Raw genomic sequence first — 18,650 nt, 5'->3', positions numbered from 1 at the left:
AATCCCAAGATGAGAACCTCAAATCTATAGTATTTGAATACCAAATCGTGTGTTGGTCATCAGCTACATCTTTGGAGAACACCATAAATTATGAAGCCTGGGAAATTTTCAGCAGCCTTAGGAGAATGTATAAAAAGTACACGAGTTGATTGTATTTAACTGTAGACATAATAACATGTTCACTGTGGTGTACAAGACATGAATTAGCAAATGTTCCTTTGAGGTTTTCTTTTTTTAGATTGAGGGAAGAAATGTTTCTTAATACATCTCTTATGTATGCTCAACCCTTGATGTTCAAGGTTAAATCTTTGCTCTCCTCTATGAAGCCATTACCAGAGGACAAGGTTTAATACTCTTACAAACTAAAGTTATGAAATTAAAGTGATTTTTTTTCCTGAGTTCCCTCGTTTGCAGGTGAAGAAATCATAACTATGGTCCATATTTTTCTACCAAGAAGTGCTGCCATGACTCCTAATGACATACTGCTATTCCTATAGAACAGTGCATCTCTAAACCCTCATCAGAGAAGCTTCGCAAAGTAGCTAACAACTAATACAGAAACTCCTAGCAGGTTAACATGCAGTGAATAAAGACTGTGGAGTGTTAACCCTAAAAGAGATGTATATACCATACATCTTCCCCAAGACTCAGGGAACTTCAGGGAAGGGGGGGGCGCAGAAAGATTGTAAAAGCTAGAGGTTGGTAATGACTTCAAGAAAATAGTGTTTTCTGAATGCAGCAGTTACACATATGAGCTCACAACTATTTTAACAACATGCATAAGAATTGTGCAAACTCAAGCCAGGCATTACTCTAGCATGGAGTAGGGGAGGTGAGCACAAAATTCCACCACTATTTGAACAGATATTGACATTTGATCACTGCTGAGAGGATAAGGCCATATGAGAAAAAGAGTGTTGCAGGGTATTTGATCCCATTGTGAATCCCAAAATTGTGGACTGTAAAACAGTTTCTTGTTTGGTGTGGTTGAGCCCTATCACAAACCTTTAATCCAAGAACTTTCTGCACCCAGCTTTAGCACACACCTTTAATCCAAGAGCTTTCTGTACACAGGATTTAATATAGTTAACCCTAGATCAAAAGTTGGAACAAGAAGCCAGCTGACAGAGATTGAAGAGTAGGGGATACTTTGAGTTGAGGGATATTTAAAATAGCTTTTGACTTTAGCTCTTTGGCTTAGGCTTAGGCTTTAGTTCTCTAGCTTTTTAGGCCTTTGGGGCTTTGAGCTAGCAAGACTTTGGTCTTGGTGTTTTTGACCTTTTCCTCTTGGGCTGTCAGCTGAGCTATTGAGCCCTTTGGTTTTTTCCATCAGGACCTGAGCTATGAAGGAAGGTCAGGAGGTCTATAAGGAGAGCAACAGGACCAAAAAATTTGAACACAGGGGTCTTTCCTGAGACTCATACTCCAACCAAGGACTATGCAGGGAAATAACCTAGAACCCCTGCACAGATGTAGCCCATGGCAGTTCAGTGTCCAAGTGGTTTCCATAGTAAAGGTAAGAGGGACTCTGACATGAATTGATTGACCTGCTTTAATCATCTCCCCCTGAGAGGGGAGCAGCCTTACGAGACCACTGAGGATGACAATGCAGCCACTCCTGATGAGATCTGATAGACTAAGATCAGAAGGAAGGAGAGGAGGACCTCCCTATCAGTGGACTTGGGGAGGGGCATACATGAAGAAGGGGGAGGGAGGGTGGGATTGGGAAGGGAGGAAAGAGGGATTTATGGGGGGATACAAAGTGAATAAAGTGTAATTAATAAAAGTTAAAAAAAAAGAATCTCATGTTCTACCAACTGAGCTAGCCAGGCTCTTGGTATGGGACAAAGAAAAAGGAAAAAGTAAGGAATTATTGCCACTCATCACAAACATGTTTTGCTTTTCATTTGACTCTCTAATTTTTAAGGTACAAATATTATCTCAAAATATATAAAATTATTATGTATATATAAACTTTCTGTCATGATACTAGTAGTCCTACACAGTATTAACTAATTATAGAAATAAGCTTCATCTAGCTTCCTGTACTTGTTACCAGGTTTTAGTCTGAAGCAAGTATGAGAAACAAAGTTTATGTACCTCAGATACACTTAATAGGTTATGGTCATCAAATCTTTTTAAGATCTGTTGAATATGGCATTTCTTTTTCTTTTTCTTTTTTTTTTTTTCAATGCAGTTTATTCAGGAACCTTGAACAATCCTCGGACCCTGGGGAAAGCCAGCCCACAGCTTAAATAGCCTCTGGGTAGCCAACCCAGGCGTGCCACGTGGGCAATGCAGATAGGTCCACATACATGGAAGCAAGCCAGATCTTCGGCCTTATCCAAATGTGGAATTGTTCGTGACAGAGAGCACTCACCATCAGGAAGGTGGAAGGCGGAAACCAGCTCCATCTTTAAGGCATAGCATTCCGCAGCTCTCTACAGTTCCCCCTTTTTGTTTTAGACGCATCAGGCAAGAGTAGAGGTCTGATCTCTGATATTAGAAATAAATTGGGACTTTGTATCAATGTACATTTAGGTGTCATCCACCCAAAGAGCATCAGACCCGTCCATTACCTTTTTCTCAGAGGCGGGACCTGGGGCATCAACCCGCATGCAACCAGACATGCTCTTCTCTGGGTCCAAAGCGGCTGACCCTGAGTGCAGTGCTTAGCCTCGCATCCTGAGTGTAACATTTTAGATTTTTATGGTATCCAACCATGCTTGGGGAGAATGTCCTGCTTCAATGGCTGTAAAGGCCTGAATGATCATGGCTGCATCACACTGTTGTGAGACTCTAATCTTGCATATATACCACAGGCAAACCAAGGAGACCAACACCAGAAGGCCTGCTAACGCTCCCATGCCCGCCCATTCCTTCAGATGATTCATGGCTGCAGCAATCCATGATGATAATCCTGTGGCTAGTCCTGCGTCCACTCTGGTAGAATTTACTGTGACAATGGCCACTCTCAGCTGCTCCATCGCAGTATCGAATTCTCCAGTCCAATTACCTAAAATATAGCTCGACAATTGTTTAGACAGATTTGCAGCACAGGAAAAATTCTCATGTTATATGCTAGTGACTCAAAGTCCAGCATATTTTCATTGACAGCCAAGTTGAGCGATTTGCCATAGTGTATCAATTTGCTCCTGCACAAGGTCACTCCTCTGATTGAACACCATCAAGCTTCCTTTTAGTTGAACATTAATTCCTTTATGTACAACTAAGGCATGAGCTACATTGGCTAAATGATTGTTCAGGGTCTGAGCAGTCTGCCCAGTATGACTCATGGCTAATGCCCCGGTGGTAGCTCCAACAGCCGCCAATGAGATGGTAGTAACAATGGTGGCTGTAGTTCCAAGATCCCTTTTCTGTCTGAAGAGAGTCATAGCGTGAGGGGCATCAAGGGGCACAGGCACGCAGTGAGGCATGCGAGTAACCAGGGCATACCTAAATTTACTAGCATTCCAGCATTGGGCAAAAAAGCAAGTATCATCACCACAATTACTTGGCTCTATCTGGCTAATAATGAATAAAAATGGGGGATATAGACAAACAGGTGTAGGCTTATAGGAAATATTATGAGAAGCCTTAACCCTCTCGTTGGAACATCCTGTGTCAGTTCTAGAACTAGCAGTGGTGGTGTCCGAGGTCTGAGTAGGTTCAGGAGACCATTGCCCCCAGGGGCAAGACGTGCTCCATGCCAATTGACTAACTCCATGTTTTCCTCCACTTTTGAAAGTCATTTAAGGTTCTTAAATTATTTTTTCCCTTTTTTTTTTTAAATTTTTCATCAATTACACTTTATTCATTCTGCATCCCCCCTCTGGAAATCAATCTGGCGCTTTCTCAGACAACTAGGAATAGCGCTTCCTCAAGATCCAGCCATACCACTCCTGGGCATATATCCAAAAGAGGCTCGAGTACACAAAAAGGACATTTGCTCAACCATGTTTGTAGCAGCTTTATTTGTAATAGCCAGAAGCTTGAAACAACCCAGATGCCCCTCAACTGAAGAATGGATGCAGAAATTGTGGTACAACTACACAATGGAATATTACTCAGCAATGAAAAATAAGGAAATCATGAAATTCGCAGGTAAATGGTGGGATCTGGAAAGGATCATCCTGAGTGAGTTATCCCAGAAGCAAAAAGACACACATGGTATATACTCACTCATATAGACATACAACATAGGACAAACCCACTAAAACCTGTGCATCTAAAGAAACTAAGCAAGAGAGAGGACCCTAACTAAAATGTCCAATCCCCATCCGGAAAGGCAAAGAGGATGGACATCAGAAGAAGAAAACAGGAAACAACCTAGGAACCTACCACAAAGGGCCTCTGAAAGCCTCTGCCCTTCAGACTATCAAAGCAGATGCTGAGCCTGATGGGCAATGTTGGGCAGAGTGAATGGAATTTTAGGTAAGAACTGGGAAATAGTAAGAGCTGGAGAGGACAGGGTCTCCACAAGGAGAGCAACAGAACAAGAAAATTTGAACACAGGGAACTTACCAGAGACTCATACTCCAACCAAGGACTATTCACGGAGATAACCCAGAACCCCTGCACAGATATAGCCCAGGGCAGTTCGAATATGGCATTTAAAATGTTTAGGTTTTCTACTACTCTTTTTTTATTTTTTATTTTATTAATTACACTTTATTCCCAAATAAGATTTCCCCCCCCATAAGCCCCTCCCTCCTCTCCTTCCGATCCCATCCTCCCTCCCCCTTCTTCACAAATGCCCCTCCCCAAGTCCACTGATAGGGGAGGTCCTCCTCTCCTTTCTTCTGATCTTAGTTTATCAGATCACATCAGAAGTGGCTGCATCTTCTGTGGCCTGGTAAGACTGCTCTCCCCTCAGGGGGAGGTGATCAAAGAGCAGGCTGATCAGATTGTGTCGGAGGCAGTCCCTCTTCCCTTTACTATGTAACCCACTTAGACACTAAACTGCCATGGGCTACATCTGTGCAGGGGTTCTAGGTTATCTCCATGCCTGATACTTGGTTGGAGTATGAGTCTCTGGGAAGACCCCTGTGTTCAAATTTTCTAGTTCTGTTGCTCTCCTTGTGGGGTTCCTGTCCTATCCATAACCTGCTATTTCCCACTTCTTACATAAGATTCCATGCACTCTGCCCAACAGTTGGCCATAAAGTCTCAGCATCTGCTTTGATAGTCTGCAGGGCAGAATCTTTCAGAGGCCCTCTGTGGCAGGTTCCTAGGTTGTTTCCTGCTTTCTTCTTCTTCTGATGTCCAGCCTCTTTGCCTTTCAGGATGGGGATTGAGTATTTTAGTCAGGGTCCTCTCTCTTGATTACTTTCTTTAGATGCACAGATTTTAGTAGGTTTATCCTATAAGTCTATATGAGTGAGTATATACCGTGTGTGTCTTTCTGCTTCTGGGACAACTCACTCAGGATGATCCTTTCCAGGTTCTACCATTTACCTGCAAATTTCATGATTTCCTTATTTTTCATGGCAGAGTAATACTCCATTGTGTAGATGTACCACAATTTCTGCATCCATTCTTCAGTTGAGGGGCATCTGGGCTGTTTCCAGCTTCTGGCTATTACAAATAAAGCTCCTACAAACATGGTCAAGCAAATGTCCTTATTGTATACTTGAGCCTCTTTTGGATATATGCCTAGGAGTGGTATGGCTGGATCTTGAGGAAGCACTATTCCTGTTTGTCTGAGAAAGTGCCAGATTGATTTCCAGAGTGGTTGTACCAGTTTACATTCCCACCAGCAGTGGAGGAGGGTTCCCCTTTCTCCACAACCTCTCCAACATGTATTGTCACTTGAGTTTTTCATCTTGTCCATTCTGATGGGTGTAAGGTAGGAAAATAGAGTAGTTTATTTAGACAAATGAAAAAATGTTGCAGGATATTTGATCCCACTGTGACCCCCAAAATTGTGAACTGAAAAAAACAAAAGAGAGGTATGGGGAGTCATCTTTCTTTAATGACATGATTCCAGGTAGGTGGACCATACTATAGGGCATGACCCATCCCAAAAGTAGTTTGGCAAATGCAGGCTGGACTCAAGGTGTGGGAGGAGGGAGAAAACTCAAAATTGAGTGTGTATAGAGTTGAGGCTGAAATGGTAGATTTAGGAGGACTGGGGGTTATACTCAAAATACATTGTATAATATTTCTTAAAAATTAATAAAATATTTTTATTTACTGCCAATAGGGGAGGTCAGACTAGAGGAGGGGCATAGGCGAAGAAGAGGGAAGGAAGGTGGAATTGGGAGATGAGGGAGGGGACCACAGCTGGGATATAAATTGAATTAATTGTAATAAATGAAAATAATAACAAAGCCACACTGCAAATAATAGTAAATTTGTCTATAAGGCTATAAAAAAAGTCTATTGAATATAAAAGATAAACTTCTCAAAGACGGCAGAGCTCTTTAGTGAGTTACCAATGTGTCATATTTGACTAAAAAATTGGGAATTTAATCATGGAAAAAAATAAAAATTACATATGTAATGTAGAACTGAAATGTAGATCCAAAATTAGAGACCCATTTGTCCTTTAATTAGACAGTAGCTGGAGACTGCATTTCTTCTTTTCTGTCTGGATCTCTCGCTTGGTGGTACTCCTGACAGGAAGCTACCTATGAACTTTCTAATGGGAGAAGTTACCAAGCTGAGCTAGGCTGGCTTCAGAGGCAAGTGGAAACACTCTTTCTGCTTTTCAACTAAAGACACAGCCCAGCTGAGTGACTCAGATTCCAAAGGATGCTAGTAATTGTGGATTTTAGTCACAGAGGATAAAGATAAGAGGAGAGACAGGCTGTTTTTTTCCACAATTAAATGCTGCCTCTCAGACTCCTGTTGGTAGGAATCTGAAGGTCAGGAACCTCCAGCTGTATTATTTTTCCCCTGGTTGCCTGCTGTCATTCGAGGGAATGAAGAAAAGGTAAGTTGGAAAGAAAATCTTGTTCTGATAGTGTTTTAGATTTTTGCCCTCGTGAAATATTAGAACAAGAAAGTATGTTAGTAATTATATGAGGCAAAGTCAGAATTTATTGAGAGAATACCATATGTAAAGTTAAGTCATACCATATGACTCAACTGGACTTGGAATGTGGATTGAGGCCTTCCTAGTGTATGGAACAGGCTTCCTAATTTCCTTATTGTGACATAATGAGAAATAAGTTGTTTTTTGGAGCCTGGCAAAAGTGGGCTTATATTGTGTGTCCTTCCCACCATAACAGGCCTCATTCTCTTCACTTTGAGATTATAAATGGGTTATTCTATCTGTCTGATCTCTGTGTGGATGAAGATGTTTAAATATGTAGTAAGAACTCAAAGAATATGAGTTTTAAAGAATTAGTGTTTCCTTTTCAAACATTATACTGACCTTATAATAAAACACATTTCTGAGAGCTCTTCAATTCATTATCAGAAATTGTTCCCTCCTAAGAAGTTAAGAAGGAGAGCTGACTAATAAGACTGATAAAAGAAGAATCACTATCTACTGGAAACAGAAATTGGTTCCACCTATAGAAAAAAACCTTGTCTTTTTCTTGTCACCCTCTGGATAAGGGAGTTGAGCTTGATCTAAAACAGTGAGTAATACAGCATTTACCTCCCTTTCTTAGGAGTGGGCAAGAGGCTGATTATGTGAAATGGTCAAGAAGAAAAAGAAGAACAAAAAACAAAAAAACACCAGACTCTACTTGCTTCCAGAAGTAATATGAACACAAATGATTGTGAACAATGGAAAGGCACGGAAGCACAGGGCTCTAGCAGGAATGCTCATCAGGACTCTATGCTCAGTGTAGTTCAGAAAAGTATGGAGGTCTGCACAATGCAACCACCCACACAAATATAAGGGTGCTGATATCACCTGCAAGGCAAGAAAGGCAAGGAAGAAGCATTCTTGGAGTGCAGACCCGAAGGGCAAATCTACATTCTTGGTGGCTTTTATTTAGGGAATAGTAACTGACATCTTTGAGGCTCTACCAATGATCACATTTGTGTTTTGTTTTTTTCTCTTAATGGAACAAGCATATGTCTTCTACACTTTCTTTGCAATGTTATGAATCTGTCCATCTCCAGGAAAACTGGGTAGCAGCGGAATATTTTTCTATTGTCATCAGGGCTCAGCTTAGGGAATGTGTGGCTGTCTGATCAAGAGGGGATGGCCTTATCTGCAAAGAGAATTCTGAATCCTAAGAGCAATAATTTCCTACATTCACAGTACAAAGCAAATATTCTGTGTGAGTAACACTGGCTTGGCTCCAGCAATAACACAGCTGTTGAAATAGCTTAGTCACCGGGGCGATGGAGGCAATGTGGTGAGAGAATGCTAGGGTACAGTGAGCTGACATTTAGCTGGCTAGCGGGGACTCTGAGAGCCAGAACAGATCTGTGGGAGAACTATGGAGAGGCTGTTCCCCGCCCACAGGCATCCCCTTATTTCTTTTGAAGCTGAGCCATAATCCCTTCCTTGGGCAGGGTGCCCGAGGAAGAAAACTGAACGTATTTTATGACTGATGGAAGGGAAAGAACTGATTCCATCTTTCTAGACACCTGGTTTCTCTCTCTTACAATGACCTTTTGTTTGTGTATTTGTTTGGTTTTTGTTTTTTAAATGCCTCAGGCTAGTTTGAATGTAATGTGTAATTTAGATCTAGTATGTGTGTGTGTGTGGGGTGATATCCTTCACTTATAAAACAAAAACCTCAAGTAGCTCTTTAGTTTTTACTTTCAAGTAACACATGAAAAAAAAAATCAAATGGGAAAATCCCAACCCTTCTGACTGGTCTTGCCTGGATCCCTATAGCAAGTGCATCTGCTAGAGCTTTATCCTGAAGTTCTGTGGACAGATAAAATAATAAAATACTTGTTGTTCACAATGGACTTTGGGAAGGCCTGATGAATTGCAGTACAGCTACCCTGCTGGTCTTTCAACCTTTGAACAGCTGACCTTCATGTTTTTTTTTTCTTTATCCTAGGCTTCTTTTGCACTGTTTGTTTTGGAAGTTGTTGAGTTAAATTAGCCATCTCTTTCCTGGTTACTGTATGAGAATGCAGCTGTCAGTCTGGGAGCACTGCTATTGTCTATTTTTAGATTCAGTGTGAATAAAGCACTGCCAGAGAGAGAGATAAAGAGAGAAAGAGAGACTGATTTTTACAACCATCAAATCAGCTATTGTGAGTTGTCCCGGGGAAAAAGCAAAAGGTAGCCACTGTGTTCTTCTATCTCTCAGTTGTTAGGTTTGTCTTCTCTTGGCATAAATGTTGATTTTGGTCAGATAGGAGTAAGTGTGACTACATTTTCCAGTATTTGCCCTCTTGGATGGTTCTATTTTTCTATAGATTTGTTATGAAAAAGAAATTACTATAATTGAGTTCAAGTCTTTACAAATTAGTTTTCTTTAGATGTTTTCTGTGGCATGCAATCACATTAAATAAACTGAGAGCTATGAAATACAATGGGCTGTGATTTTTCTCTATAGAGCTTTCTAACCAGCATCCTATGTTCCTTAATCTAGGACTGCTTTTTATGTAACTGCTAGGAGTGCTTCAATATCTTTCTAAGTGGAAAACCATGATATTCAGTATAGCTTGGACCCTTAGTGATCAGACTCTTTCTGCTGCTTAGCCCTCTATCTTTCCAGTCACTCTTGTATTCCCTCCACATTGAATTAGTTTCTTTCTCTGATCATTTAGTGTTTTTTTAATGCTTACATAGATTTTTAGTTGTACAGCTTTCTTTATCTGCGGTTGCTTCTACCCCATCAACTATCATCCTGTGGTTAGTATATAGATACCACTTTGAATGAGCTGACTCTGAAAGTCACATTCTGTGCTCCATTGCTTAATCCACTGTGCTAAAATGCTTTGAGCTACCTGTGTACATAGGGTTGTTTCTACTGAAGTGCTCAATTTTCCCAACTTATTGTGAACAATTTGAGGGCAATGATTTTGCCTTAAGCATTTTTAAAATTTTAATTCATTTATTCACTTTATATCCCAGCCGTAGCCCCTTCCCTCCTTTCCCGGTCCCACCCTCTCTCCCTCTTCTTCCATACCACCTCCCCTATTTCTCAGATAAGGGGAGCCCCCCTACCAACCCACCCCATCTCGTTAAGTTAAATCAGGTCCCCTGTGGCCTGGTGAGGCAACCCTACCAGGGAGGAATGATGGGAAAGCAGGCAAAACGGTCCATGTCAGAGACAGCCCCCTGCTTCCCTTACTAGGGAGTAACACATGAAATCTGAATTGCCTATCTGCCACATCCTGTGTAGGGGGTCCAGGTCCAGTCTATACATGGTCCTTGGTTGGTGCTTCAGTCTCAGCAAAGGCCCTCTGGGCCCTGGTTAGTTGGCTCTGTTGGTCTTTTTGTGTAGCTTCTGGCACCTCCAAGTCTTTCTATTCTTCTCCCCTACACTTTTTCACAAGATTCCCTACACTTCACCCAATGTTTGGCTGTGAGTCTCAGCATCTGTTTAGATCCACTGCTGGGTGGAGCCTGTCAGAGGACAGTTATGTTAGGCTCCCATCTGCAAGCAAAGGAGAATATTGTTAATAGTGTCAGGAATTAGTTCTTTCCCATGGGGTAGGTCTCAGGTTGGGCCAAGCATTCATTAGACATTCCCTCAATCTTTGCTCTATCCTTATCCCTGTACAACTTGTAGACAGGGTATATTTTGGGTCAAAGTTTTTGTGAGTGGGATGGTAATCTCCTCCCTCCAACTAGTAGTCCTGTCTAGTTAGAGGGTATCCTCTTCAGTCTCCATGACCCCTGTTACTAGGAATTTCAGCTAGTCACCCCCATATTCTTCCAGAAGCTTACCCTGTCTTAGGTCTCCGGCTTGTGATAGAGATACCCCTGCCTATGCAGGATACCTTGTGCCTGGTATCCAGGAGGTGTCCTCTGGGAGGTAGAAGGAGTCTGGGCTCTGGATTCTGGAGCCTTGCATTTCTGGAACTCAGTAGGCCCTCTTCCCCCTCCTCCACTCCCTTGCTCTCTCTAGGTCTAGTGTCTACTCTCATTTCTCTCTGCCTCCCTCTCCTACCTTGTTCCCTCTCTTTAGCCACTTCGGCTTTCTATTTTATTTCTCCTTCTATGTGAGATTTGAGCATCCTCACTTGGGTCCTCTTTATTAATTATCTTCTTTGGGTCTGTAAATTCTAGTATGTCTATCCTGTACTATATGACTTAAATCCGCTTATAAGTGAGTACATATAATGTGTGTCTTTCTGGGTCTAGGTTTCCTCATTCAGGATGAACTTTTCTAGTTCTATACATTTGCCTGAAAATTTGATGATATTCTTGTTTTTAGTAGCTGTGTAGTATTCCATTGTGTAAAGGTACTTTATCCATTCTTCGGTGGAGGGACATCTAGGTTATTTCCAAATTCTGCCTATTACAAGTAAAGCTGCTATGAACATAGTTGAGTAAATGTCTTTAACATGAGCAGTTGGGAGAGCTGTCTAGGCCTTCTCCTTTCTCCAGGGAAACACCAACAGTCAGCCACTTGGTCACCCTGCAGACACTATGCTCCTGGTACTCAGACTCCACTGGGTGCCACCATCTTGGAACCGGGACCCTATATGTTCCTATTGTCCAGCCGGTTGCCACAGGAAAACTGGTAGAACTGTGGACTGGAAGCTGGGACCCTGTGCCTGGTATTCAGGAAGTGTCCTCGGGGAGGTGGAAGGAGTCTGGGGTCTGGATGCTGGAGCCTTGCATTTCTGGAACTCAGGAGTTGTGTTCAAGTAGGGAGAAGGTGCCAGGTGCTGGAAGCCTAATGTGACTCTTGGATGCAGGAGTCATCCATGGAGGTGGGAGTGGGGCTGGAACTGTGTGTCCCTAGCTACTGGGGTACCTCGTCTCTTCCAGGAACCACAGATGTTGGCATTTTGTAGTCAGCAGCTAGGTATGTCCTGGGGTGACTTTCTTGAAAAAGCCTGCTTTATGTATTTTTATCCCTAGTACTGTTTCCATAAGAAACCAGTAGATGCTTAGAAATATGTGGTTGAGGTAAAAGAAATCGATTTGGGTGGTACATATAGCATTCAACTTTTAGAAGAAAGTTCTAAAAGTTCATTGTCCCACCTCAGTGACAATGAAAACTGTTACATTTTTGTCTCATCAAGGGATTTCCCTCCAGCCCTAGCAAGCCAGGTTTAATAGATTGTCATGGCTTGCTGTACCTAGAAGAATGCTGTACCGTTTTTCTTCTCTTAAATCTCTTAGAAGTTTAATCTATGATCTTATTCCTGTGGGCTGAAGAACAATGTTGCAGACCCAATTTATTGCTTCATTTAAACATAAAACTTTAGAACAGCATTAGGACAAAGGGGTTGTTGGTTTGTAACTTCTGGAATTATATTTTCATTTTTCCCTTTAACCTCACTGGCACTTTCTAGCAAAACTTTAATACATTATTACTATATTATTATCCAGAAAGGAGAAGGAGAAATAATCACTTTCCTTAGAAGTTACTTTTTCTTACTGACTCAGAAAACAGGTATATTCATCTTGGGGCCTGTGGAGGCCTGCTGGAAACAGGACTTCTAAGCAGCAAACATGTCTGGAAGGCTGTGGTGCAAGCCCATTTTTGCTGGCTGTAAACGAGGTCTCCAGAACCAAAGAGAGCACACAGCTCTTCTTAAAATTGAAGGTGTTTATGCCTGAGATGAAACTGAATTCTACTTAGGCAAGAGATGCGTTTATGTGTACAAAGCAAAAAGCAATACAGTGACTTATAGAGGCAAACCAAACAAAACCAGAGTGATCTGGGGAAAAGTAACTCATGCCCATGGAAACAGTGGCATGGTTCACACCAAATTCCAAAGCAACCTTCCTGCGAAAGCCATTTGACACAGAATCCATGTGATGCTGTACCCTTCCTGGATTTAAACTAATGAAAAGTAAATAAATAAAAGTAGAAAGAAAGAGAGAGAGAAAGAAAGAAAGAAGGAAGGAAGGAAGGCAGGAAAGAAAGAAAAAGAAAGAAAGAAAGAAAGAAAGAAAGAATAAAGAAAGAAAGAAAACAGGTATATTTATTATTTATTTTACAACTGTGATTTAAAAATAGTGTTGAAGACAACTTATAGAAAAAGAGAGTTTTTTTTTTTGGCTTAAGGTTCCATAGAGATAAGAATATGTCATAGGAGGGAAGCATGGCAGCAACAACCAGTCATGACACACAGCTGAAACAGGAGCTGAGAGCTCACATCTTGAACTATAGTATGAAGTAGAGAGAGAAAACCAGAAACGGCATATGGCTTTTAGACCTCAAAACCTGTGACCAGTGACATACTTCCTGCAGCAAGGTTATACCTCCTAAATCTTCCCAAACAGCTCCACTAACTATGACCACGTAAGAGTGATGAGTAGAACTTAACCAAACTTGTGAGCCTTTGGTGTCATTCCAATCCAAAGCATCACAGGAATTACAGACCAAATTAGAGGAACATCATTTCGTAAGTACTGCATGTGAATGTATGCCTGTGTATGCATAAATATATATGGAGGTAGGATTTGGGATAGGAAAGTAGGTGACAGGCAGGTGAGAAAGTATAATGTCACTATAATAAAATAACACAGTTTGGTGTATAGAATATGACAAAGTGACAGGAAATTTGAGGTGTAAGAATATTTGACATAGGATTGAAAATCTGAGTTCAGTCTCAAGAATCCACTTGAGAGTGGAAGAAGAGAAATGACTTCGTAAAGTTGTCTTCTGATTTCTATGTAGGTGCTACGGCATTATACACCCTCCTGCATTATATACACACAATAAAAGCAAATGAAATTTATAAAAGAATAGTTGATGGAAGGGGCTATTGCTTAACTTGGTAAATTTGTAATCAATACATCTTGTGTTAAGACATGTTATGGTAACTGTAAGCAGGACTGAGGTAGACTCTGACACTCAGGAGCTTCTAGTGTAGTGTGTTCAAATGACAGCATTGAAATAGCAGTGCACATATTCTGAGTCTTCTGTCAAGTATTTTACATTCATTGCCTTATTTATTTCTTATGGTCTTATGAAACATAGCTTACCATAATTCCCATTTCATAATTGGGGAAATTCAGACATTAGCCCAGTATCGCATTAGTCTCATGTGGCCAAAGTGGGCTGAGATCCCAGATAGCCTGTCTCCAGAGATGACCTCTTTTTATATGCCAAAGTTGGAGAGGAAGGGATAACCCGGATGGAAGAAGAGAAGGGATAATGAGTATGCACCTGGGATACTACAGAGCCAGATGATAGCTTACTGTGCCATTGATAGTGTTTCCATTTTAGACTGAGGACAGTATAAAGGCATGGCAAGTATGTTTTGTTTTGTTTCAGAAGATGTCTCATTATATAGCTCCAGCTGGCTTAGAATTTGCTATGTAGACCATGATGGTCTCCAATTCACAGAGATCTGCCTAGCGTAGCCTCTCAAGTGCTAGAATTAAAGACATAGGCAACTGAACATATTTTAGAAACTACCTTTCTGGCTGCAGTGTGAAGAACTATCTCAACTAGGCCATAGGTGGGTGGTAGCAGTATGAGGATGAGTGAAAAGAATAGTAAGTCTGAAAGATATGAATCAGAACGAATTGCAATCTGTGCCAATTCAGATTCATTAATCAACAGCTGATGTTCCAATAGTGTTTCCAGTTGTGCAGACTTCATGTAGTAGCTGTCTTGACTGCAATAAAAGACAGATATTTTCTGAAAAGTTATATCTTTGTAGAGGACTTGACATCAGACATGTTTTATCCTTTTGTCCTTGTCAAATTGCATTTGCAGATTTTAATTTCAGCTAGGAGATGATGCATCAGAATGTAAAAAGGGAAATACTTCTCCACAATATGTGGACCAAATATTTGACCAAATGGAGAAAGATGAAAGAGATGTATAAAGAAAGAACTGTTGGCTGGTTTGTTAAACAAATGCTTATTCATTTGTATAGCAGTTCACACCCAACCCTTGAGGACATCTTAATAACAGAGGCAGGGCCAAATTTATAACTAGCTCAAGTCCAGTTTTGGCAGACACTCCATGGGTATAAGACAGGGTTTGTTTTGCTATTTTCTTAACTGAAAGCATCAGGAAAATACCAGCCAGGTCAGGGAGTTTTTGATTGGAGAAGGAATGCTGACATAAATAACCACAGATTCTATGTCTACTGGAGGCTGGAAGCAGGCTGGTCTGAGTCGCTTCCATTTGAAGTTACCAAACAACCACTTGTGACTGGCAATGTGGGAATGCACGTGAGGGTTGTGAAAACTTTTTAGTATTTTTTTCCCTGGGGAAAGGACCTAAGCAAACCAAAGTTTCTCTATGAAGCTATAAAAGCTTTTGACACCATGTAACAATTCTTTATTTCTTCTAATATCACTTGCCTTCCCCTTTTTATTTTCACTTACTTGGTCAGTAGTATGGAGCTGGACGAAAAGGAAACATTTTTAAGCATATTCTATATGAATGTCATATATGCAAGATCTGTGAGAGCAGGCCCTATGTATCTATGGTACTGAGTGGAAAGTTGTTCTTTTTAAGGTTTTCTCGCCAGGAGATTGAAAATATGATAGATACTAACACCATTGCACACCCAGCTCTTGTCTTTATACTATCTGGCTGTCTAGTACTAGTTTTGAACAATAAAGCATGAGAAGCATTCAGATGATTTCTTCTATCACTATTGCTCATATCATGCACATGCAGGAGCCAAGCTTTTGTCAGTCACCATGTTTTTTTGTTTGTTTGTTTGTTTGTTTTTGGTTATTGGAGTATATTTAGCCCTTTTTTTTTTTAAAGCACTTTCACGCACTTCCACGAATTACCATCCCACCTATGACTTTCATTTGTTTAGCAGGGTAGGGTAGTATAACTAGTTTGCAGCCCCTTGAGGGCATTATATTTCATGTCCTTCCTAGTGTGGAAGGACATGGATATTTCTGAAATCTTTTTGTCTGTGATGACCCCCATAGACCATATCTGCTCTTACAAAATCCTGTAAATTTCTTCATGTGAGTATCACTCCTTAATATGAAGGAAGTAGTAATTCTAACAAACTGTAGTGCTATATTCCCTATATTCTGAAATGAATTTTTCTTCAACCCAAATATGTCTCCGAATTTGTTTGAGAAACATGAAGTTTGCACAGCCTAATGGAATGATAGGCTTCCACAATAAAGGGCCAGTCTAGAATAAGAGCAAAAACCATAGATTTCAGATCTAAGTACACTTTATAAATACTGTATTCCTTTATTCCATAGACTTAATATAATCAGTGTCTTTATAGGTAGCTTTTCTCAATGTCATTTGTAACCTTGTTTATCCTGCCCTTCTCACAGGAAGTTCAAAAAAGGTATCCCAGGAGCCATGAGATTTCCTACTCCATTGAAAGGCAGAAGAGAAGTTCATTAAAGAACAGCACAACTTTACTGACTTCTGCCTAGTGCTCTCCTGTTAGAGTTTTGTGTTTCATGTTTGGAATAGGTTTGGAGGGAAGTTCCATGTTTTTCTCACCTGCTATTTTATTGAATGAAAGGTAGATTTGAGAATTCACTTCCCCCAATAAAATGACAGAAATTGCTATCCTTGATGCTTTATACACTGTTCTAAGCAATTTTCATGATGTGATTAGTTTAGTGGTTATAAAATGAGCTAAAGGAAGAGTTCTATTGTAACAGGAGAGGAACCCAAAGTATCTAACCTGGGAACAATAGCGTTGATTTCAGTGAGGGAGCCAAAAGGTTATTGGAACAGCCATTTTTCCCGTATTTCTGTACTTCACATATATCAAGGAAAAATATCAAAATGCTGAGGCTACCAGCCAGGACACATTAGCCACTGGAATATTTTGAGAACTTGGACTTTCTGAGTTCTTCTTCATACATAGGAAAAATAATACCCTTGTCCTCAACACAGGGAGTAAGCAGATAATGGGTAAAATAACAGGCTGTAAATATAGTAAACGGCTAGAGAATTTTGAACTTGACCTGTTGGCAAGATGGGAAGAAACAAAAGGGTGATGTGTTGGCCAGCATGAAAAATATTTGCTTTGTCTGAGGTTTCCTGGTGCTCTATTAGAGCACCTGCACTGAGATTTTGAGGAAGGGAGTTTTAATCATCATGTTACTAAAAAAAAAAAAAAAAAAAAAAAAAAAAAAAAAAAGTGTTTCTCTCAATATTTGGAAAGAACAATGGCTTCCTTATCACATGTTAATGTGTTTCCATGTTTTCTCTTTTGGAAAGAGATTGCATAAATTGCCCAGAAATACATGACTAGTGAATGAGGAGAATCTTCAACTTCCATCTAAATCACCCCAAGTTCTGTTCTCCCTACAACTTTTGTCAGAGAAAACAGATTTCAAAAGACATCAAGGCAGTTAAATTAAGCATGCTTTATGGAAAAGGTACTCAACTCTGACCAGACTCTTATTTTAAAATAACAACAAAAACAACAAAACCTCTTAATTTCTGGCTTTTCTCTTTTAACAACGAAACTCAGACAGTCTGTTAATACAGGCAGTCTGTTAGTACCACTGGCTACCAAAGGAGCACATAGTGCTTTCTCCTTAGACAGCCTCATACACCACCTACGTTAATCTGTCTTTACTACACATGCAGTGACAGACAGAACCACATCAACTGATTCCCCAGGTTTCCAACTTGGTACTCTTTGGTTTACTCTGCAATTTCCACACAAAAGTATTTTTGACCCCAGGCTTGGGTTAGAGGGTTTCAGAGATGATTTTCAGCCATCCTTGCCCCTGCTAGAAACACATTAGAAAGCTTTGATCAGAGCTGAGTAGATCTTCCATGAAGCATGCGAAATTTTGCTGCTGGATGTTTTTCTAATTCTGTTTTATCTGACAAAAGTAGTTAGGCCAGCAGGGACAGAGGTCATTTATATGGAAGTTGTAGTCTGTGACTAACTTAGGAGCATTTTCTATAACAAGTTTGACAATTTTCTTCAAGTGATACAAATCAAGTAGTGATCTTTAGAAATTTCTGAGTACATTTAATATATACAATATGGTGTTTTAAGATGTATATAGCAAAAAGATTACTTATAGTAAAGCAAATTAATTAGTCATTACTCTTGCAGCAAAGCTGAAAAAAATGGGTAAACTGATATGTTTTCCTTCTTTCCCTCCTTCCCTCCCTCCCTCCCTCCCTCCCTCCCTCCCTCCCTCCCTCCCTCCCTCCCTTCCTTCCTTCCCTGTCCCCTTCTCTCTGGCAGTTCTAGGGCTTGAACCCAGGACTTGTCACTGAGTTGTTTCTCAGTTATGATTTTCTTTTAAGGCAACTTCAGATTCATTATCTTCCTTATGTTAATATCAACAAATATAGCTTTATGCAAAGTTACTTAATATCTGAAAGCTTCAGTTTGCTTATAAATCAAAAGGAGATATCAATGTCTATATATCAGAGTTGATTGAAAATTAAACTAGATTATTTAAATAAGGCCTCAGAGGTTATTTTTATTTAAAATAGAGTAATTGTATACTAATAGTGTGTAAATTTTTTATTGCTTTACTTTTGAGCATTTTCAGCAGACTAGAAGAACTGAGGAAGCTAGAGCCAGGCCAGGGATCAAAACTGTTTTGTCTTCTCTCTGCCAGAGATATCTGCTCTAAGTAAACCTACTGCTGCTTTTTG

The 18,650-nt window shown here is 40.3% G+C and overlaps 1 protein-coding gene and 1 pseudogene across 3 annotated transcripts in view; both read left to right on the top strand.

Moving 5' to 3' along the window:
* The window catches only part of Wls (Wnt ligand secretion mediator), a 131,597-nt gene that overhangs the window by 52,210 nt on the left and 60,737 nt on the right, over nucleotides 1-18,650 (top strand). The window lies entirely within an intron of this gene.
* Nucleotides 11,222-18,134, top strand: LOC132656860 (large ribosomal subunit protein eL33-like; annotated as a pseudogene).

This window comes from Meriones unguiculatus, chromosome 10, assembly GCF_030254825.1.
Source record: "Meriones unguiculatus strain TT.TT164.6M chromosome 10, Bangor_MerUng_6.1, whole genome shotgun sequence".
Taxonomy (NCBI): Eukaryota; Metazoa; Chordata; class Mammalia; order Rodentia; family Muridae; genus Meriones; species Meriones unguiculatus.
Note: the sequence above shows the minus strand (reverse complement) of the source record. Positions and strands in the feature narration are given on the sequence as shown.